Genomic DNA, 24,381 nt, shown 5'->3' with positions numbered 1-24,381 from the left:
AGTTTTGAGCAAGCAACTCAAGCACTCTTGTAAGCTCTCTTGTAATCTCTTTTGCGAGTAATATAATTTTCCTTATTCGGCTCCATTGCTCTCTTCTCTCTAGCTCTTCCGAAAACCTCTAGGCTAAACTAGTCGAGAAACTCAAAGGCTTACTTAGCAACTTTCGGCAAGAGTTGTCTAAGTGCCGCACGGGTTTATTGCACAAAATACTCATCCCATCACAAATGGTATCAGAGCTAAGGTTTGCACCCACGCAAGTTAGCTTACGAGCAATGGCCAACCCTCTAAACCCATCACAAGAGGGCGTTGTTGGTGTGGAAGTCCCACTGGATCCAAGCCGCGGTCGCGAGGAAGGACGCGCTCCAGGCAAGACCCGCGACAAGTCCAAGGCCTCATTCATTGATGCCTTGGAACCTTGCATGGTTACGCTCGAAACGATTATGTCCGCCGCTCAAGACATCCTTGATGGATTGGAGGAAAGTGTAGACGGTCTCGAGGGAGAATACGCCGAATCCACAGTGGCAACAAGGGCCCTCATCCAAGACCATTAATCCAAGGGGAGTTTCGAGCATTTCACGAGGAGTTGCTGAAACTCTGCAGTTTCGTCCAAGAGGAATTGCGAGCTGTCCGTGCGGAAGTGGAGGAAGTCCGCTCGGATTGGGCATGGCACAAGCGTACACTCTTCGCTAGCCCGGCTTCCGCAAGTACAAGTGATGCGCGATGCGTCGACGTGCCAAAACCCGACACCTATGATGGCACATGCAATACCACTGTCACGGACAACTTCCTCTTCGTGTTGGACCAATACTTCGATGCCATGGGTGTACGAGATGAGGCATCAAAAGTGGACACATCACCCACTTATCTTCAAGGCGCTGCACAACTATGGTGGCGTCGGAAGCATGGCGAGATGGGTAAAGGCATTTGCACCATCGACACTTAGGCCGACTTCAAGCAAGAACTCCGAAAGCAACTCGCCCCAAGCAATGCAAAAAAGGAAGCGCGAGCGGGCTTACATCGCTTAAAACAAACGGGTAGTGTTCGCGATTACATCAACGAGTTCACTACCCTTATGCTCGAGATAAGTTACATGTCTGACAAGGACTCACTCTTCTACTTCCAAGATGGTCTCAAGGATTGGGCCAAGACGGAGCTCGATAGGCGGGGTGTTCAAATACTTGATCACGCTATCGCCACTGTGGAATCGCTCACCAAATACTCAACATAATCCAAAGACAAAAGGCCTAGCCAAGGCAAAGGTGGGGGAGAGAGTCGCAATGACAAGGACAATAATCGCAAGGACAAGGACAACAATCGCAAGGACTGGGGCTAGAAAAAGCCTCCTAGCAACAAGAGCGGGCAAGGCAAATCGGAGAACAAGAAAGAGCCACCAAAGCCATTAAGAGCCCATGTTTCATATGCAATGGCTCTCATTGGGTACGCGACTGTCTGGAGAAAAAGTCGCTTAATGCTCTCGCAGCCTAACTCAAGAGCAACCCTACAATGTCCGCGGAGGAACCCCAACTCAGCATGGGTTCTCTCTAGCGCCTCGACACACTCAATCGCCAACAACCCGCACTCACCAAGAAAGGGCTCATGTATATGAGTGCGAAAATAAATGGTCAGTGCATTCGAGCACTACTAAACACGGGAGCAACATAGAACTTCGTGTCTATAGACGAGGCCAAGCGCCTAGGCCTTACGACCACCAAAGAATGAGGCACGATGAAGGCGGTGAACTCACCTGCCAAGCCAATCACGGGAATTGTACAAGGAGTGTACACAACCTTCGGTACGTGGAGCAGAAAGTTTGACTTCTTTATTGTGCCCATGGATGACTTCAAAATGGTCCTCGGCATGAAATTCTTCGACCAAGTCCATGCCTTTCCGCTGCCCGCTACAAACTCCCTAAGCATCCTCGACGGAAGTAAAGCATGCATGGTTCCCACGGAATGTGGCAAGTCCGAGGAGAAGACGCTCTCGACCATGCAATTCAAAAGGGCTTTCAAGTAGGACTCAAGCTTCTTAGTCTCAATCCAGGAACTAAACAAAGAAGGAGATTGCGGAAATAAGCCAAACTAAGTCCCTCCGCAAATACAAAACGTCCTCAATGAGTTCAAGGAGGTGATGCCTCCCGAACTTCCGAAGAAGCTCCCACCTCGACGAGAGGTAGATCATGCGATCAAGCTGGAATAAGGTGTGAAGCCACCAGCCTTGGCGCCCTACTGCATGGCGCTGCCTAAACTTGAAGAGTTGCAAAGACAACTCAGGGACTTGCTGGACGCAGGTTACATTCGCCCCTCAAAGGCCCCATTCGATGCACCAGTCCTTTTCCAAAAGAAAAAAGATGGATCGTTACGAATGTGCATCGACTATCACGCGCTCAACAGGATCATCATGAAGAACAAATACCCGATCTCCTTGATCGCGGACTTGTTCGAACAGCTTGGTAAGGTGCAGTACTTCACCAAACTCAACTTGTGCTCTGGGTACTATCAAGTACGCATCGGCAAGGGAGAGGAACCCAAGACATCGAGCACAACAAGGTACGGGTCTTTCGAATTCCTTATCATGCCATTTAGTCTTACTAATGCACCCGCTACATTTTCCACACTCATAAACAAGGTGCCCCAACCATTCCTCGACCGCTCTGTGGTCGTGTACTTGGACAATATCGTGGTGTATAGCACCACTCTCGAAGAGCATGCCCAATATTTACGACAAGTCCTCCAAGTACTTCGAGACAATGAGCTCTTCCTCAAAATGGAGAAGTGCTCGTTTGCCCAACAAAAAGTGAAGTTCATTGGCCACAAGATTGCGGGCGAAAAATTCATGATGGAAAATGCCAAGGTGAAAGCCATCCTCGAATGGGTGCCTCCTATGAAAGTGCCCGAGCTTCGCTCATTCCTTGGATTGGTAAACTACTACTGACGCTTCATTAAGGGCTACTCAGCAAATGCGGTACCCTTGACAGATTTGCTTAAGAAAAATCGAACGTGGGGCAGAATGTGGCAATTCGCTGAGCACATCCAGAATTTCAAGCATGAGAGCGCGATGAGGACGCCGCGAGCTTAGGTGGGGCATGATGTTGCGGACCGCCCAAGTTGCTAGCCCAATTGCCTACAATTTTAGGCCAAGAGCCCAATACAAGGCCAAGAGTGTTAGCTTGGCCCGATTTCGAAAATTTCTAGCCAATTCTAGCACACTCAAGCTTGTACATAACTAGAATTCTCTACACAACTCTAGTACATGTAAATATCTAGAATTCTAGGTAAGTTAGTAGAATTCTCTAGAACTCTAGAGCTTGGTAAGCCTCCCTTATAAATAGAGCATGACATTAAGCATTTGAGCATCAAGCTTTGAGCAAGCAACTCAGCACTCTTGTAAGCTCTCTTTTAATCTCTCTTGCGAGTAATACAATTTTCCTTATTCGGCTCTATTGCTCTCTTCTCTCTATCTCTTCCGAAAACCTCTAGGCTTAGTTAGTCGAGAAGCTCAAAGGCTTACTTAGCAACTTTCGGCAAGAGTTGTCTAAGTACCGCATGGGTTTGTTGCGCAAAACACTCATCCCGTGACATAAAGCTCCTTTAATGCACATAGATGATAATAATTTTTGTGCTTATGTATGTATGACAATAAAGACAAAGGCGAAAGAGAGAGTACATATCAAAACATATTTGAAGCAGCTCTTATAAATTATAAAATGTACGAACGCAAACCTTTTAATTTGAAAGCAAATTTCCACTTAAGCCAACCTCCTTTAAGTGTACCACACAATCACAAAAATTTAAGTCCAGTGCTTTGCATAATCGAAAACTGATCAAGAGATAAAAAACACAGAGGGTGAAAGAAATTAATGCAACTTACTCAGCACAATAGTGCCAATATTAACCTTGGAGAGAAATTTTTTCATAAAGGCTTAGTCCAGCCTCTGCCTTCTGGTCCCTGGATGATCCAAAACAAAAAAGAAAATACACCTAATATCACTATTATTAAAATGACCCACCCGCTAATTAGGCATCATCCACCAACGGATATTACTCGTCTTATTTAGCTAATTATTGACTATTTAAGTATTATCCAAGCTAATTCCTTAATTTCAACAATCAAGGATGGTTTATGCAAAAAGCCATGGAAGAAGTCAAGGATGAACTAACAAAACGAAAAATTTCAACTCTTTAGTATCTCCACCATAGGGCACATATGAAAATAAAAAAAATTAATAAAATCCAAGTTTAAACAAAAATTCCAAATTGAACGGGGAGGTTACCAGGCTTCGTGTCATATATTATGGACAAAAAAAAAAGAAGGTTGAATCATTGGTATTACTGTGAGGTCCCATAGTTGATCAAGAGACTGAGTTGAATTCTCATCGAGGGAACCCATCAGCTCATAATCCAGCTCAACTTGCAACATTTAAACGAATAAATATTTAATTACCAAGTTAAATTATAAATTTAAAAGTAATTCTTTATGAAATGGAAATGAAAGAGCATGAACCATCGATTAATAATATGACACTACATGAGGGGCATGGGGAATTGGGAAGAAAACTGGTTTGGGTGAAACGAAAATGAAACCCTGGCCACCACTAACTCATTGCTTCACAGCTAATTCCACTGTGTCACATCGAATCTCACCAGCGTTGGGGCCTCCAGCAACCGAGGAGCAAATCCCAACCACTCTTCGCCAAAAACTCCGATAGATTATTGGCACAACGGCGGCAACGTGAGGTCTGAACGATAGCAATATGGTAACTCTTTTTTTTTTGTAATATACGCAGTGACGTCATAGAAATTTGAATGATCAAGTGAGGGTTTGAGTTTATGATTTAACAGTGAGGCTGTGACCCGTTACCGTGAGGATGACTGTGTTTAGACTAGGAAAATGTTGGAGTGTTTTTACTCAAGAACTGTGTAAACGCACCGTTTCATTTCTTATTTTTAAATAATAGTTAATATAATTTTTTGTCTTGACCATATCATAAATTCATGATTGTCAATAATTCTATCACAAAGTTGGTCATTAATCCTTCATAAACTGTAATTCCATCACAAGTTCGCATGCTTTTATGATAAACGTTATTTTGTCCACAATCTGTCACAAAATATTTGTTGTCTCTGTTTGTAGTTGGTGTTGATCATGCACTTATTTTATTTTTATTTGACTTAATTATTACTATTTTATTAGAATGGGTAAAGTTATTGATTGTGAGTAGGTAAAAAGAACATAATCTTGTTATGATTGTTATTTTTTTAGACATAAATTATTTAAATTTTTTAAAAGAATATGTGTTCGTTATCTATTTCTGTCGTTTGTTGGTTTCTTTATTTCCTCTTCTTTTTTTCACTATAAAAGCATGGTTTTTACAATTTTAAAATCTATATTCATGATAAACCTCGGCTGTAGATATAGACAAATGTACTATTAAAATATTGGAGAAAATTAAATGTAAATATTAACCTTTACAAAGTTCAAAAGGCAAGTGAGTCCTTTTTAAGTTAAAATCAAGTAACCTTAGTTTATTAATCAATGCCTCTGTCGCATCATCACTCCATCCATCATACAATTTCTCTATGCATTTTAATTGTAAAATGCTCAAATTGTCTTGAACGCTGATTATTTTATCATGTTCATTTATTGTCGTGATTAGCTTCAATATTTTATTCATCTTCACAACACAAGATTTCAACCGATTCAATAACACGTTAAGTTCACACCGATCATCTTCATATCTGATCAATATTTCATCTTTCAGACTTATTGGTCTGTTCTTGAATTTTTCATCTTCTACAAGAGACGTGAATACTCATTCATCACTTAATTCTGGAGATATATGTTATGCTTGTGTTATGTGTGGGCGTATAACAATAACTTGGAGTACAAGTCTTCTTTTCGTTTTTGGCAAAAGTTTCTCGCTCTTTGATTTGATTTTATTTTTTCAACAATTCTTTCTCCAAAAAATATTGATAAAAATAATATTGAAACGTACAAAACTTTCCACTGCATTTAAAATCTTGACATGTTTATTTCTAGAGAGCAACTTATTTTGACAATCTAAAATAAAACAACTCATCGTTATTGAGAAAACGGCTAACCGTTTTCTTTCAGTGAGCGTGTTTTCGCGTCAACTGAAAAAACGGTTAGCAGGTTTGAGGAAAAAGAAAAAACCAATTGTGAATGGATACAAATTTCAAACCAAAGTGTGTCTTTGAAGAAGTACCATTTCTAATGGTTGTAATCTTTCATATAAACATTCTTCTTCATTAAAATAGACACATACATTAGATTAAAAAGTCCAGATTATTACAGATTTCATATGTGTTCTTAAAATACAATCTTATTTGTTAGAGATTGTATTTAGGATTTGATATATCTTGGGGGTAATTTGCCATTAAATTCTATAGCAAACTAAGTGTGGTGAGGGCAAATAAAACCTTAAAGGAAAGTGTATAAACACGTCTCAAATCCTAAGAAATTTTCTTTGTTCTTTGCCTCCAAATTCGAAAATCCATCAACAATCTTTAAGGTTTTATTTTGCAAATGGAGGCTGAGAATAGTTTAACATCATTTCTTAACCCTAGTGTCCATCTCGATCGTTTTGATGGCACTAATTTCACTCGTTGGAAGGGAAAATTATTCTTTCTCCTTACTGTTCTTAAAGTGGCATATGTTCATGATCCAAAATTGGAACCGTTTCTAGAACCAAAAGAAGATGATACATAAGTTGTTAAGGTTGCAAGGAAAAGGCGTGAAGATGATGAATTGATGTGTCAAGGTCACATACTCGATACACTCTCTGACAGGCTCTATGATCTTTACAATTCTATGGCTTCTCCAGTGCAAATTTGGAATGCTCTTGAGTACAAATATAAAACGGAGAAGGAAGGTACTGATAAATTTCTTGTCTCAAAATATTTTGAATTTGTTATGGTAGACACAAAATCCATTCTTGATCAAATACATGAGTTACAAATTATAGTTGTTAAGCTTCGGGAGTTAAAAGTTGAAATTTCTGAATCATTTCAAGTTGGGGCTATTATTGCTAAATTGCCTCAAAGTTGGAATGATTATAGAAAGAAACTCCTTCATAGCAAAGAGAACATAACTTTATAAGAATAACAAAAACACTTGGTAATCGAAAAAGAGACTAGATCTCGCGAATCCAAGGACAAGCATGATTCTACTAAGGTTAATGTTGTTGAAGCTAGTAAATTTTCAAAGTCAAGAATGACAAGAAATTCAAGAAGTCCAGTACACAAAAGTTTTCTGGAAATTGTTTCTTTTGTGGCAAGAAAGGCCATCACCAAAGTGATTGTAGGTACAAGAAGAAAAAGAGAAAAGTGAATTCCTATAAAGCTAATGTTGTTGAAGATAAATCTGAAAAGATTTGTACTATAGTTTCTGAGATGCAAATTGGCATGATTACCGAAACCAATATGGCTGAGACTAAGTCCTATGATTAGTGGCTCGATTCGGGTGCAATAATTCATGTTTGTAATGATAAGAAATTTTTCTTATCATACAAAGAAGAAACAGAAGGACAAATGGTTCTCATGGGTAACAATAATGCAGCCATGGTAGCAGGGAAAGGAGAAGTTGAGATCAACTTTACTTCTGGAAAGAAAGTTACATTGTATAATGTCTTTCATGTACTTTCCGTTAGGAAGAATATTGTTTCTGCTAGTTGTATGTGTAAGCACGAGCTTAAGATTGTACTTAAGGGTAATACTTGTATTATTTCAAAGAATGGGATGTTTGTTGGGAAAGGGTATTCTCGTGATGGAATGTACAAACTCAACATTAATACTAATGATATTAACTTAGCTTATATTATTGAGTCTTGTGATGTTTGGCGTGCTAGATTAGCACATTTGAATTTTAGATCTTTGAAATACATGTCTAAGCATGGTTTGATTAATTTCAATGATGTTAAAAATCGTAAGTGTGAAATCTGTATCCAAGCTAAATTAACTAAGAAACATTTTCCTAAAACTGAATGAAATACTCAAATATTAGATTTAATACATACCGATATTTGTGAGTATAATGACATTTTAACAAGAGGAGGTAAGAGATACTTTATCACTTTTATTGATGATTGTTCTAGATACTTGTTGGTTTATTTTAACACTATTGCTATTGGTGTCAATGTGCAAGTGTACACAACAAGTAATAAAGTGATGAGTATTCAAGATCGTCTCCACATGGATTGGTTGATCTCTTTCCGTATTTGCTGCAGCTTGACCCCTATCATTAGTGTCTGGCTAGCCGGGTTGTTGTAACATACTCTCATCTTGAGGTGGTTTTTGTGAGGAATTAAGTGCCAACCCCTTTTTAGTCACATCAACAGGGATATAAACATTCTTTCCAGATCTTAAGTTGATTACTTTGCAGTATTCCTTCCCCTATCTTCTTGGATCTTCTATGTTGCTGGGTAAACTTCCTTAAGTTCTGCAACTTATTGCTATGGCAAGCTGTCCCATTTGGTTCTCCAGGTTTCTCAAGGATACAGCCTGACTCTGCACAATTGCTTCATTCTTTGTAATGTATTCCTTAATCAATGCTTCCAATGAAGTGATTGGATATTGGCTAGTGTGTTTTTGCCCTTGACTCTGTTGATGAAAACCAGGTGGTTGAGTGTTCCTACTCTGTCCATTCAATGCTGGAGCATTTTGATTTTGACTGTTCCATTAGAAATTTGGGTATTGCTTCCATCCAGGGTTGTAAGTATTTGAATATGGATTGTTCTGAAGCTGTCAGTTGAAATTACCCACATAATTTACTGATGCTGGATTTCCAGGGCAGTTATCAAAGTCATGATCTTCACCACAATACACGCAAGACAGTTCAGCAACTTGCTTTACTGCTGCTAGAGCAGATGTCATGGCTTTTACCATGTTAGTCAAAGAGGTTACTTGTGCTGATAAAGCTGTAATTGCATCTATATTATGCACCCCTGCTGCTTCTCTTGCTGCTGGCTGTCTAGTTGCTGGCCACTGATAATTATTGTTGGTAATTCTCTCCAAAATTTCATAAGCTTCAGTGTAAGATTTGGATAACAAAGCTCCATTTGCTGAATCATCTACCATCAATCTTGTACTAGGATTCAACCCATTATAGAAAGTCTCCAATTGTATGCAACAAGGAATGCCATGATGAGGACATCTTCTGAACAATTCTTTGAATCTTTCCCAAGCCTCATACAAACTCTCATCTTCAAGTTGATGGAAAGAAGTAATCTCATTCCGCAATTTTATATTTTTTTTCGGTGGAAAATATTTCATTAAGAATTTATCAGGCAACTCATTCCATGTAATGATGGAATCATATAGTAATGAATTTAACCATGCTCTTGCTCGATCTCTTAGGGAGTAAGGAAAAATCCTTAATCTTAAAGCATCTTGTGTTGCTCCAGCAATTTTAAAAGCATCACTCACTTCCAAAAACAACTTAAGATGGAGATGAGGATCTTTATTTGGTAGTCCATTGAATTGACACACTACTTGCAACATTTGAAACATTACTGGCTTCAGTTTAAAGTTTGCGGCTTCCACTTCAGGTCTGATTATCTCAGGGTGTACAACTTGAGAAGTTAACACAGCATAATCTTTAATAGCTCTGTCCCTGTCATCAGCCATGTAAATAATATTGTTGTTGCCTGGCTGTCTCTGGTTAGCATGTTCATTTTGCTCTTCTTGAATGTTGACTGGTTGTAATGGCCCGTGAGGGTCCAAATTTCCCACATCTTGCAAATTATCCATGTCTGAAACTGTTTTTGAATTCCTTTGTTCTCTTTGCAGTCTTCTTACAGTTCTTTCAATCTCATGATCAAAATGAAATACAACAGATCTGTCTTTGCGCATGTAATTGTTGATCTGTCAATAAAATAAATTAGATCAGATTGGCACTATCAAGATTTACTTCACACTTCGAAATAACCAATCAATCCCCAGCAATGGTGCCAAAAACTTGTTGGTTTATTTTAACACTATTGCTATTGGTGTCAATGTACAAGTGTACACAATAAGTAATAAAGTGATGAGTATTCAAGATCGCCTCCACAGGGATTGATGTTACTAAAAATACTACAGCAACCATAATAATGCCATCTATCTTAGTTTCAAGGTGAACAAATTCAAAGCTGTTTACTACCGAAATTGACAATGGTGAGGAAATAAGGCAAATAAATGCAGTGATAAAATAAACTAAGTAAATTGCGTGAAAAAAAGTAATCAATTGAGAATAAGGTAGTTGAATGATCAAACTCTCATCATGGGCTGACTGTTTTTCATCAAGTTAACTCCAGTTGCTACAGCAATTCCTACAGCACTGGGTAGAATTATTTTATATCCTCAGTTGTCGCGTGTTGGATTTTTCATACCTTTAAGTATCCTAACAATGACCAGTTGTTATTCTACATGAGGCAGGGCATTGCGAACATCAATTCTCTCCACCCTACAAGGTGAGTCCCTATGTCTAGTTTATCACAAATCTTAACTTCAAGTATGGCCCTTATGGGATTCAAGATAAACTTAATCCAAAAAACTTAAATTAAGATCAAGTATTACTCCAATAATATCCACTAAGACATTCCCTTTTGCGGCTCTATCTTAACTTGAACCATTAAATGGGTGGTCAACCGAAGTAACAGTTATAATAATAACTACTAGAGTAAAATGCTATAGCAATGATATAGCAACTTATAAGAACAGTCAAGAACCCATTAGATTGTTTGTCACTCAACTATAATCAAGTTAGTTCATACTTAGAAAAACATAAGCAAATAGCAAACTAATGGTCATGAAGTACATTGGTTCAATCAAAGAGTAGAGAAAAGAACAAGTAAAGAACAATGAAGACTGAATCCAAACAGCTCTGCTGGTAACGACTCGTCTATCTTGACTTATCATTGTTTCCTTCTTTTCCTTTTTAATTTTCTTCAATATTACTCATTGCTGTCGTTCTATGTGTTGTGCGCCTCTTTTTATACTAAAAATTAGGGTAAGCAAGAGCCTAGGGCGCGCGTGAGTCAGATTAGGAAACTGCAGATCGCAATCCTGCAGGTTTCCCGTGCTAAATCTTCTCTATCGTTGTTCCAGATTTGCTACAGCAATGGCTACCCCAGCAATTGCTCGAGCACTGCACTGTTCTAGATTTTGTTTTACTTCTTTTGTGGCCATATTCTTCATCGTTTGTGCCAACCTAATGCTTCAACATTCTCCCTTTGAATCATAAGCTTCTGAAAACCTGCGATTATGCACACAATTTGATCATAAATTAATTAAATCAAGCAAAACTTATTAGGACGAAACTAAAATGAATGTTTATGCAAAGTGTAACAAAAAATGCAACAAAAACACATCATCTACTCTCTAAGTGATCTTAATTTAAGTCTAAAATTGATGTAATAACTTTCATTTCATAGAGTTATCAATGTACTTATGTGTATTTGCTTAGAACAAAATATGAAGCTTTTGATAAATTTAAAATTTTCAAAGCTGAAGTTGAGAACCAAAAAGATAAGAAAATCAAAATGGTTCAGAGTGATAGAGGTGGTGAATATTTCTCAATTGAGTTTGATAATTATTGTGAATAATTTGGAATAATTCACCAAAGATCAGCTTCATTTACACCTCAACAAAATGGTTTAGCTGAAAGGAAAAATAAGATCTTTACGGATATGATAAATTCCATAATCCTTAATGCAAGACTACCAAATAATTTGTGGAGGGAAGCATTACTCACTGCATGTCATTTTCATAATAGAATCACATCTTTGAAAACACATGTATCTCCTTATGAAATTTGGAAAGGAACAAAACCAAACTTAATATATTTAAGGGTTTGGGGTTGTTTAGCTTTTTATAAGATACATGATCCTAAATCATCAAAGTTAGGTGCTAGAGGTATAAAAAGTGTTTTCGTAAGATATGCTGAAAATTCCAAGACTTATAGGTTGTTAAATTTAGATTCTAATGTGATTGTGGAATCTAGAGATGTTGAATTTTTTGAAAATAAATTTCAACATGATTCCAATATTGAATTAGAATCAATTATTGATCAACCATGTGATAATGCTCCTAGTACCTCCACTAATAACAATAAAAGAAAAGAGTTTATGACATCTTTCGAATCAAGGAGGAGTTAACGTGAAAAGAAAGAAAAGAGTTTAGCTCTAGATTTTAGTTCATCACAAGCATTACTCTTCTTAGTTGAAGGGGATAAAAAGAATGTACTTAACAAAGTACCAATGTTGTTAAATATTAAAAAAGATCTAAAGATATTTAGCGAAGCTATGTCTTCTAGAGACGCTTCTTTTTGGAGAGAGGCGGTAAATTATAAAATGGATTCGATTATGTCGAATCAAACTTGGATCTTGGTTGATCTTCCTCTAGGATCTAAACCAATAAGCAACAAATTGGTGTTTAGAAGAAAGTACAATAGTGATGGTTCTTTGCAAACTTTTAAGGTTAGATTAGTAACCAAAGGGTTTAAGCAAAGAAGTGGTATTGATTATTTTGATACATATGCTCCGGTGGCAAGATTAACATCTAGAAGAGTGCTTTTTGCATTTGCTTCTTTGAACAATTTGTATGTGTATCAAATGGATGTTAAAACCGCTTTTCTTAATAGTGATCTTAATGATGAAATCTATATGGAACAAACTGAGAGATTTGTTTTGTCTGGAAATGAAAAAAAGGTATGCAAGTTAGTCAAGTCACTTTATGGTTTAAAGCAAGCACTAAAACAATGGCATGAGAAGTTTGATTCGGTAATCTTAGCTCATGGTTTTAAGCATAATAATGCTGATAAATGTATATACTCTAAGTTTACGAATGATTTTGGTGTGATCATTTGTTTGTATGTTGATGACATGCTTATCTATGAAACAAACACGCAAGGAGTAAATGATACAAAGAATTATTTAACTTCACAATTTAAGATGAAAGATCTTGGTGAAGTAGATACTATCTTAGATGTAAAAGTGAATAAACATAGTGGGGGTTACTCGTTGTGTTAATCTCATTATATAGAGAAAGTGCTTTCTTAAATTCAATTATTTGAAATTTAAAGAAGCAAATACCCTATATGATTCTAGTATTAAATTACTAGAGAATTCAGGCCGAGCAATAGCACAACTTGAATATGCAAGTGTTATTGGTAGCTTGATGTATGCTATGCATTGTACAAGGCCATATATAGCTTTTGCGGTTTGCAAAATGTCAAGATTCATGAGTAACCCAAGTGTTAAACACTGGAAAGCAATTGGAAGGATACTTAGTTATCTTAAAAGGACCATTAATTTGGGTTTGTTTTATAATGATAATAATAAATGGATAACCAATACAAGTGATAATAAATCCACTTCTGGTTGGATTTTTACAATTACTGGAGGAGCCGTTTCTTGGGCTTCAAAGAAACAAACATGCATAACTCACTCAATAATGGAAAGTGAGTTTATAGCACTTGTAGTTGCAGGCAAGGAAGCAGAATGGCTGAGAAATTTGTTGTTTGATATAATGTTGTGGCCACAACCGATGCCATCTATTTCTTTGTACTGCGATAGTGAAGCTACATTGTCTAGAGCTTATAATAAAGTGTATAATGGAAAGTCTAGACATATTAGCTTGAAACATGAATATGTGAAACAAATAATAGCAGATGATGTTATTAATATTGTTTATGTTAGGACTAATAAGAATCTAGCGGATCCTTTAAAAAAAAGGTCTTTCAAGAGACTTAGTTAAGGATACATCTTTTGGAATAGGATTGAAACATTTCTTTGATAAAGTCACCAACGACGGTAACCTAACTATGTAGTAGTTATACTACTATTCTATAGTTAAATGGGTAATAACAAGTTGTTGTTATGTGACTGGTTTGACACCGAAAATAATTAATCCCATTTGAGATGTTCAGTTCAAATAGCTACGAGGTTGAGGTTGAGTATTTACTCTTAATGAAGTTCAAGTCTTACAGTAGCTAAAAACATGATTTGAAGCTTCACTTAAGTGAACATAAGAAATGGTGTCGTTTCTAATAAGATCGTGGTTTAAATCTTGTAAATGTTCATGAATCCAAGATAGAGCACAAGGCCGGAATAGTGCTAAATATTGGAACATAACTTTGAAATCTGAGATAGCTTATATGTGACGTATCTTCGGTATTTACTTAAAAGATAAAGTTTAATTCTTAGCACTCTATTGTCTTGTAAATGCTTTGAAATATGCTCACTAATGAAAGGTTAAAATTGAAAGATAGCTTTTTGTACGTATAAGTTTATCATTAATAAATCTGAAAAAAATTATTACAAACTAGTGGGATATTGTAAGAGAGATTGTAACATTTTTCTTTTATTTGATATTCTGGAATAAAACGGCTTGCCGTTTGGATAAAACGGCTAATCGTTTATTTCCAGATAGCATGTTTTCTGTCCTACAGAACACGGCTAACTGTTTGGAGAAAACGGCTATCTGTTTATTTCCAGAGAGCAACTTATTTTGACAATCTGGAATAAAACGGCTCACCGTTATTGAGAAAGCGGCTAATCGTTTTCTTCCAGAGAGCGTGTTTTCGCGTCAACTGAAAAAAAGGTTAGCAGGTTTGAGGAAAAAGAAAAAAACCAATTGTGAATGGATGTAAATTTCAAACCAAAGTGTGTCTTTGAAGAAGTACCATTTCTAATGGTTGTAATCTTTCATATAAACATTCTTCTTCATTAAAATAGACACACAAATTAGATTAAAAAGACTAGATTATTACAAATTTAATATGTGTTCTTGAAATACAATGTTATTTGCTAAAGATTGTATTCAGGATTTGATATATCTTGGGGGTAATTTTTCATTAAACTCTATAGCAAACAAAGAGTGGTGAGGGCAAATAAAACTTTAAAGGAAAGTGTATAAACACGTCTCAAATCCTTAGAAATTTTCTTTGTTCTTTGCCTCCAAATTTAAAAATCCACCAACATTGCCTAAATCCTCATCATGTAATTCAGCTTAATTTTCTCCAATCACTTTCTCCTCTCACATTTATTTTCCCAGAAGCCAAGCAGAGAAGTTACATACAATACCGAGAAAGAAAATTTATTTAAAAAAAAAAAAGGAAAATGCCCATTTGGCCAACACACAATCATGAGCTTCTTACCAACATGTCATCTTTGTTAACAATGATGCTCATGACAAACCTACACAGCTGGATGATCTTGTTCGCGGAGGTGTTGGGCTCTGAATATGCAGCCATAGCAACCTTTGCTCCAACCTTAGTCTTGGTCTGGGGATTCAGCATCAGAATCGAATCAGCTTCTTCGATCTTTGACTGGGCACAATACGTAGTAGCTTTATCTCATGTTTGCACACAAAGCAGGCGGGCCGGCGTTCTGCTTTCTTTAAGCATCAATGTGTATTATTTTCTTCTCTCGATTTACACACCTTTCTTGCTCAACTTCTTTCGTGGTGCTTTTCGTAGTGCAGATTTGGGTCCCGCACATCGTTTCTTGATGGAAAATGTTGTTGCAATGTTATGGATTTATTACGAGGTTACAGCTGCTGCCGTCCGTGGAGAGTACGGACAGTCTGATGATGGCTTGATTATGACCTTGGCAACGATTGTTTTGTTGGAGGATAATCAAGTGATCATGGGTGAGGTTGCGGTCTGGCAAACGGAAATAACCAGACGGGTCGATATGCATAATTAGAAGAAGCTGCCTTGTTACTTACGGTACTGGATCCATCCATGCATTCGGCACCTCAACTACTTATGTTATGTTTAAGGTTAGAGAGGTTTAATTAAACATCTTTAATTTGCTGCACTTGTTTTTTCTTTAGATCTAGTTGTTAACACACTCTAAACTAGCGTCTTATTTTGGTTATTTTGCTTTGGAAATGATGATATTAGCCCTTATTATAATCAACTTCATTTTAATTCATATATATGCCTTTTGAACCTCTCTAATTCCATTCTTAATTTTAGTTTTCTTCATGCTTATATTCTTGGAAAAATAATTGTATTTTTTTGGTTTTCCAAACGATGGGCATAAGTTTGTTAAATGGCTAGAATATTAACAGCAGTAATTAAGCGTCGCCAAGCAAGTTTTCTTTTTCCCCTTTTTCAATAGGAAGTGAGAATATCCAAATAACAAAGACAGCTAGTCCTAGGGAACAAAAGCAACATATGAGAAGCTTGCTTGTATTAGGGAGTGGGAACAAGTTGAAAGCTCTTGCTGCTAAGAAAAGTGTTAATGTTATCACTAAGGATGGCAAAATCCGGATTCAGATTCGGAAAAAATATGCGGATCTGGATGCGGATAATATCCACACGGATTGCGGGCGGATATTTCGGATATCCGGATCCGCATAATAATAAATTTAAATATAATTTTAAATTTAATAATTTACATAATAATATTAAATAAAATTCAATTATAATTTAAGAATCAACAATTTAACATCAATTCAACATGAATAACATACAACAACACCATAAATTCACAAACAATAATTTCACAATATAAATCAAATATAAAAAAATTAAAAAATCTAAGGTAAACCGATTTATTACAAATTCTCTAATAATAATAATAATAATAATTATTATTATTATTTTTATTATTATTATTATTATTAGTAGTTTTTTAACATATTTTTTAAAGTTAATGAAGATTATAGAGTTAGTTATGCTTATACATTTAAACAAATAATTTAATTAAATAAATAGTTTAATTAAAAAATAAAAAAATCTAAGGTAAACCGATTCATTACAATATTCTCTAATTATTATTATTATTATTAATTTTTTAACATATTTTTTAAAGTTAATGAAGATTATAGAGTTAATTATGCTTATACATTTAAATAAATAATTTAATTAAATAAATAGTTTAATTAAAACATAAAAAAATCTAAGGTAAACCGATTGATTACAATATTCTCTAATTATTATTATTATTATTATTAATTTTTAACATATTTTTTAAAGTTAATGAAGATTATAGAGTTAATTATGCTTATACATTTAAATAAATAATTTAATTTATATATTTTTCAATTGAAATTTAATTAAATAAATAATTTAATTATTAAAAAATGTGGATCTGGATATCCGGTTTTCCGGATGCAAGTCCAGATCCGGATCCGCACGGATGGTGATTTTTAAGATCCAGATCCACATTTTTTAACATGTGGATCTGGATTTTTCCGGATCTTTGCGGATCCGGGCTGGATCCGGATTTTATTGCCAACCCTAGTTATCACAAATGTTTCAAGTAAGCATTCTTGCATAATTTCTCTTCCATCCTTTTACTAATCTGCCCATACTAGCCCTTAAGATGTTCTAGGAGCCATTTTAATAAATGCCTTAATTTTTATTTTCAATTCAAGCGAATCTGCAATTCTTCAAATGCACTCTACTTCCTATTTTGTTGCATTCTCTTTTTAGTAAGGCCACGCAGCTCAGATAATGCCCCAGAAAACAGAACTGAAGAGGCGGAATCTATTGGGTTTGGTAACCCATTGCTATAATGTCATCATGGAAATGAGATTTATAGATGTATTAGTAATAATATTCTTTTCATTTCTCTGTGGCACTTTCTAATCACACTCGTTCATCTGTTGTTGTGTTTTGGAAATTTCTTGGCTTAAACCTCTTTGAGACATGCCATCTTTTAGAAAGTAAAATATGATCTAATTGCTTATCACTGAAGACTCCTGTCGATAAACCTTCTGTAATTTTTTTTTTCAATGCGGTGAACAAAGTCCAGATTCATTTTGATCAAATTCATTTTGTTTAAATCCCTTATTTCTCTTAAGATTTGAAGTTGAGTAGCCAATTAAATAAAATTATTTAAAAACCATTCGGTCACATTTGTGGGCATAAATCCTCCATAGGTTGTTAAATGGGTTTTAACTACAGAGATTATCACTTGAATTATCAAAATCACTATTGTGATTGTTAATTACAAAAATGAAAGTGCGTTTGGTAAGATGATTTATTGATTGAGCGTGTGATTGGTAAATGCTATCATTCTTGAGCAGGGTCTTGAATGTTAGACATAGAAGACTAGCACTTGGATGTTGGAGAAAAATTAATTTTTTAAATTTTTTATAAAAACTTTTATGATCGCTCTCATATAATATATAAGAATTTGTAATCTATAAATCGTACCTTGAAAATCCGATTTGATTTTTTTCGCTGAAGTGATTTAGGCTCCCAGATCACGATCTATCACCACCACTCTTGTTAGAAAAATAAGAAAAGCATTTTGCATCTCTATATACACAAGCAAGAGCAAGTTTGGACTTCTAAAATACTCTTGTTAATTTCCTTGGCGTATACTAATTTGCTTAAAGAGCCGGTAACAGTAATTAGCAAATAGCAATGACACTTGGAGGACCTGGAGGGCCACCTCGGTGGGGTCCACCACTTCTTGGACCGCCGGACTTTTTCGGTGGCTTTTGTGACGTCATCGGTTCATGGTAAGTAATTAAACATCGAATTTAGGTGTTGAGGGTTTCAAAATTCTCCATTTGTTGTTCTATTAGTCCCATTCATTGTTGAAGTGCACCAAGTAAACATCGTTGATACATGATGTAGTGTAAGATACAGTGACACGTGTCAAAATGGGAACTTAAGATGCAGCTGAACAATCACGAAACAATTGACACATTGACAAAAAAAATTCTCAGAGGGGGAAAAAGCTAATACTGGTTTTTGATTGCTTGTCGTTGGGTTTGTTATGACAGCTTGAGCTTTCTGTGCTCCTGCCGGTTGCTACAAGGCTGCTTTGGTGGTCCAATGGGCCCGCCTGGACCTCCTGGTCCAACTGATCTCGGCCCACCACCTCCGTGATCATCTTGCATGCCAGTTGCCACCCGTCATAGAGTTCTGTGTGCTGCTTTACTTTTACTCCGATGTTGTTTATATAATGAAGACGGTAGTTTTAATTGTTAAGGAATTTGTTTAAGATAGTTAATTATGATTTATTATTTATGAGTTATCGGATGGTTTTGTTCATTGTTATTTTATGCAAGTTTAATCGGCTGAAAATGATGCTAATTAACCATTAATTTATTTGATACTTATTAATTCAATCTTACGGTGTAACGGATGGATTCGAAATATGATATACAATAATAATTTATTATATTACATTTACGAAACTGGGGTTTATATAGTTTGTCTCAAACCATTGTTTCACATATCATTAATTATGATGTGTATAGTGTTATTTAACTTTGTGGTTTATCAATCATCTAAATGCTAATCGTGTGATATCTTTTAATAATTAACTTAATTGCCAAGTAAGTGTCAATTTATTACTCATATTATATTATCAAGATATTTTAGAATTAAAGTCCTAGACTTGACCAAGTAGTTTTCAAACAGTTTGGAGAGATATGAGTTTAAAAAGATTTATTTAAGTATTGATGGACCTTCTAACATTAAAAAATAAATAAATAGATATTTTTTTTTTTAATGAAACTTAGCTAGCGAGGTAATTCTATTGAAAACCAAAAATAATTTATACCTAGTTAGGGGAGACATAGTGAACCTTACACCTCAAAATAGTTAGACAGTTTCAATAGTAAAAGGAAAGCTAAAATATTTATAAGAGTATCTCCGAAAAAACACTTCAAATAAGATTTTATTATTTATTTAAAGAGTTACATCAGTATTTAAGATTTCAAAAGACACTCCAATTAAGATTCTTTAAATAAAAAATGATTCTCTCTCTTCAATTTTGTAGAGTCGCTTTTTTTCTTTTCAATTTATATTTTATTATTTTTTATTGGGAAGAGAGAGAGAGAGAGAGAAATGCTTTAATTACCATTTATTTTTCTTAAAAAAATATTTATTTGATTAAAATAATATCAACTTATTTCTATTTGAAGAGCCTTTGGGAGAAAACATTTTTTTTACTCTCCTTTTTACCATATAGGTAAGCAAATAAATATTTAAAGAGTAAAATTAATAAAATCTTTTGGAGATGCTTTAGGAAATCTCTTGTTATAAATCATCCCACAAATAAATATAAATAGAGCACTCTAATCCTAGGTTTGCCAAACATTATTGTTTGCAGCAGAGAAACTCAAATTCTTCGAATAATATTAATACATATCAAGAGTCGTTTAATTGTTGACAGAGTGATGAGTTGCAAATATTAATGTATATATGAAGCGAAAACCGAGAAATTTGAATTTACATTTTGTTTTACATTCTTTTGTTCACCTTTTCATCGACTTGACTCACCTGTTCCTATCGAATTGTCATGAATTCATATTGCTTAATTGCTGTAATTTCGAAATACAACATGCACTGCATGAACTATTTGAACTTTGAACACTAGGTTATATATATAAATGGTTCTTTCTACTTACTAGTCTTTCATTATCGATATGGAACATCAGGCTGTATAAATTAAAGTTCTCTAGCATATACATTTAAACAAATTCCATTTGCCTTCTCCATTTGCTAGTCCACAATTCTAATCCATACCATTAAGCTTTCTTGAATCTACACACACACACACATCACCATATATTTTCTACATTTGCTTGATCAATAATCATCAGCGTATATATATATATATATATCCTTGCATTGCATTTCTAAGGAAACGAAAAATTAAGCTCAATTTTATTGAAGTTGAGAATGACGTAAAATCGTTTAATTAATTATTTGCTATTAACAAACAACAATGCAATACATAGCTGGAAATCTAACCAACAAACATGATATCTATTTGGGTAGTAGAAGGGTTTCCAAGTAATTTTTGCTCATTAGAAGTCTCTGAAACAAAAGAGATGGTAGAACGAAGGTTTTCCAACATCAAACCAAAACAATTGATTTTCCAAAGTTTGATTGCACGTGTGACACGCGTACTTACTTAATCATGATAAAAACGGCATGCTTCCTTTATCGTTTAAACCTTAAATTGTAATGGGGAGAGGAGAAGAGGAGACAGTCATCCTGTATCCATTTCTGATATCTTGTATATGTTCCCGTTCTTGTCAGAATTGTTTGAGAAATCTCCGTCTCTTCTTTGAATAATAACAAGGGATCTTCAAGGGTTTATGATCCCCAAATAACTAATATATTTTTAGCTTTCGTATTTAATTTAATCATATTTTATATAGATATTTTTAAAATATAATATTTACTTCTCATTTAAAACTTTTTTTATTCAGATAAAAGTCACAAAAGTTTAGTTTTTCTATTCAGATACAAATATCTAAAAATCATACATAAGTTACGAAAAAAAAATAATTTTTTTTTAAGAAAAAATATAAAATTAATAAAATTTCAAATTTCATACATTTAACAAAAGTATGTTAAGTTTAAAAAAAAAATTATTTACACATGATATTTACAAATAGGTTCCGGTTATATTGAAGTTACTCTACCATGAAGCACTCCTTTATAACTACACAACTAAATTATTATGCACTTTTTATTATTTATCATTTTGATTATGTGATTGTGGAGGAATACTCCACGATGAAGCTAACTCAAAGATAACCATGGCCTTACAAATAATAGATGTCGTTCCGTTCAATATCTGACTTAACCAGCATGAAAGATACTGACTTGACAATTTCTCGATTATCTCATAAATAACTTGTCATACTCATGTGGATGTCCTCATTTGAGTTTCATTCTTAAACAAAACATGAAAGAGACATGGAGTCCATGTGCAAACCATGCATAATGTTGGCGTTTTCCGACTTTATTCATAATTGTACATCGACTTTATTCATTGTGCAAACCATGCATAATATTTTTGTTGGAAAAAAAAAAAAAAAGATAAGCCATCTACTACAATTAATACATAATTGTACATCGACGTTGATGTTTCTTCTCAATTTCTTCTTTTCATTTTGCCTTTGCTTACTAGTCCACACTTTCTAATCCTTAACCATTAAGCTCTCTTGAACCTATAATTTATACATGCCCCACTTAATTATATTTAATTGTCTCCTTGATCATGAATAGGATCATGGCCAAATGAAATCTGGGGCTGTCACTTTATTTTGATGCTCTCGTCTTTATCCTTCTATGGAGCTGACCTGCTGCGTGCCAATGTTCGGTGGGCCATGTCGCCCTTCTGGGCAACGACCTTTCTGATTTTATTATAATAATCCGAGATAATTGATCTTTCTTCCTGGTATTGTTGACCATCGTGTTATGTGCCTTTAAAAAAAAAATTATTGAAACTTTGAAATAAGGCGCCATGTTTTACTTTTTGGTGTTAATCGTGCCCGGTTTTATTGCTATTAACATCCTCCCATTTCAACTATTGATGGCTCTTAATTGCTAGTTGATCCCCAATTCAAATTATGAAACAATTTCTGATATAAATATTTCTTAAAATTAATTAGAATAATTTGTTAACTAGAACAACGACATATTTGCCCTAATTATAAGTTTATAACAACACGTAACGATTATTGGATAATTAGCCCAGCAAGTTGACAATTTCCACGTGATGACTAGTAACTACTAATTCATGAGTCAAGTCTAAGGGGGCTTTGAGGGCACTCGAATCAAGTGAGTATTTCTTTCTTTCCTCCATCTCCCTTTAAAAACTTGGCGTTGTTAAGACCGGTCTTAAGTTTGCGTTAGGGTATGACTGTGGCGGAACCAGGGGCAGAGCTCAGGAAAAAATTCTACAGGGGCCAAAATTATAACTGATTGTTGATAACTACTAATATATATATATTCTACAGGGGCCTAACATCAATTGTGCAGGGGTCAATATAGATATTTTATACTAATTTTTCACATTTTATTTAAGGGAAATTATCATTTGTATACCCTTAGTTTACTCCATTATCAAAAATACTATAACACTTTGAGGGTGTATCAATCGTCCACCCTAAGTTGACAAAATGTATCAGCTGACCACCAAACCGTTGGTTGCCGTTTAAGTATGATGACGTCAGAAGGGTAATTTGGTCTTTTCATATGATACAAGTGATAATTTAAGGGTATACAAGTGATAAAAAGAGAATTTAAGAGTATACAAGTGATAATTTTCAAGGGTAAAATCGTCAATTCACTGTAACTCCGTTAACTTTCAAACAGCAACTAACGGTTTGGTGGTCGGCTGATACATTTTGTCAACTAAGGGTGGACGATTGATACACCCTCAAAGTATTGTAGTATTTTTTATAACAGAGCAAATATAGGGTATATGAATGATAATTTCCATGCATGCGTGCATGTTTTAAAAAATAAATATCTTTGACCTTTTTTATGGTATACTAAATTTTATGATTTAAATTTAACTATTATAATCTCCATTTTAATGCCTCTTCAATTTTATAAATTTTATGCTATAACCTAGTCAATTTTTTAATTCCTCTATTATGACTCCGGTTAAATTAATGGTGTGTTTACTTGAGAGTTTAAGGAATGAGAATGAAGGAATTAGAATGAAACTCATGTGTTACTTGGTAAAATGTAATTTGGGAATGAGAATAAAATGTGTGGGTCTCACACAATTTGAGAATAAAGAACGGGAATCACATTCCGATGGAGGGTTTGGGAATGTGGATTCTCATTCCCTGAACTGACTTTTGTATCCTTCTAATTTTTTTTTCATATTTCTTGAATTACTCTCGTTCAAATCACAATTAATTTTATTATTTTAAATGCCATTATTATTATTATTATTATTATTAAATTTTATTAACTTTATTATTTTAGTTATTATTAATTATTGTTATTATAATTTTTATTAATATTATCATTATTAACATTTATTATTATTAATTTTATTTTTTAATTAATATCATTTTTATAATAATACTTATACATGTATCTAGTTAATGAAAATTACATTATTTAATACTATAGGTATTTTGGTAAATTAATTCTCATTCTCATTTCTCATTTCTTATTCTCATTCCTCATTCTCATTCCTCATTCCCATTTATTTTGTCAAGTAAACACATTAATGACATTCCAGCACATTCACATTCCCATTTATTTTTGCCAAGTAAATATTAGAATTCATTCACATTCCTTATTTCCATTCTATCTCATTCTCATTCCCATCTCATTCATATTCCACCTCATTCCTATTCTATGAAGTAAATGCACCATAAATTCGTAGTTCCGCCCTTGGCATTTGTTTGGCTTTTTAGCTCGAAAAGATGAATTTGATAGTTTTTTTCACTCCACGATTCAACAACACTCATGTCGCTATGTTTTGACTTTTGGGTTTTATGAAAATTGTTTAAAGCGGGTTAGGTCCCATGAACTTGGTTATCAGTCATGGCCCAGGACTTTTTATTTTCATTGATTGTTAATATATACTAATTAATAAACGATGTTGTTGCCTAGTTCCTATCAGAGTTTTGATTGTTGTAGGTG

At 34.6% G+C, this 24,381-nt stretch overlaps 1 protein-coding gene and 1 non-coding gene across 3 annotated transcripts in view; both read left to right on the top strand.

The window, feature by feature from the left end:
- LOC102623528 (cysteine-rich receptor-like protein kinase 44) overlaps positions 1–24,381 on the top strand; it is a 111,491-nt gene that overhangs the window by 12,679 nt on the left and 74,431 nt on the right. The gene's annotated exons all lie outside the window — the stretch shown is intronic.
- On the top strand, positions 9,151–9,257 carry LOC112498485 (small nucleolar RNA R71). The gene has a single exon (XR_003065796.2). It is a non-coding gene; the product is annotated as a small nucleolar RNA R71 (small nucleolar RNA).

The sequence above is a fragment of the Citrus sinensis genome, chromosome 5, assembly GCF_022201045.2.
Source record: "Citrus sinensis cultivar Valencia sweet orange chromosome 5, DVS_A1.0, whole genome shotgun sequence".
NCBI lineage: Eukaryota > Viridiplantae > Streptophyta > Magnoliopsida > Sapindales > Rutaceae > Citrus > Citrus sinensis.
The sequence above is the reverse complement of the archived record's forward strand: the minus strand, read 5'-3'. Positions and strand labels throughout refer to the sequence as shown.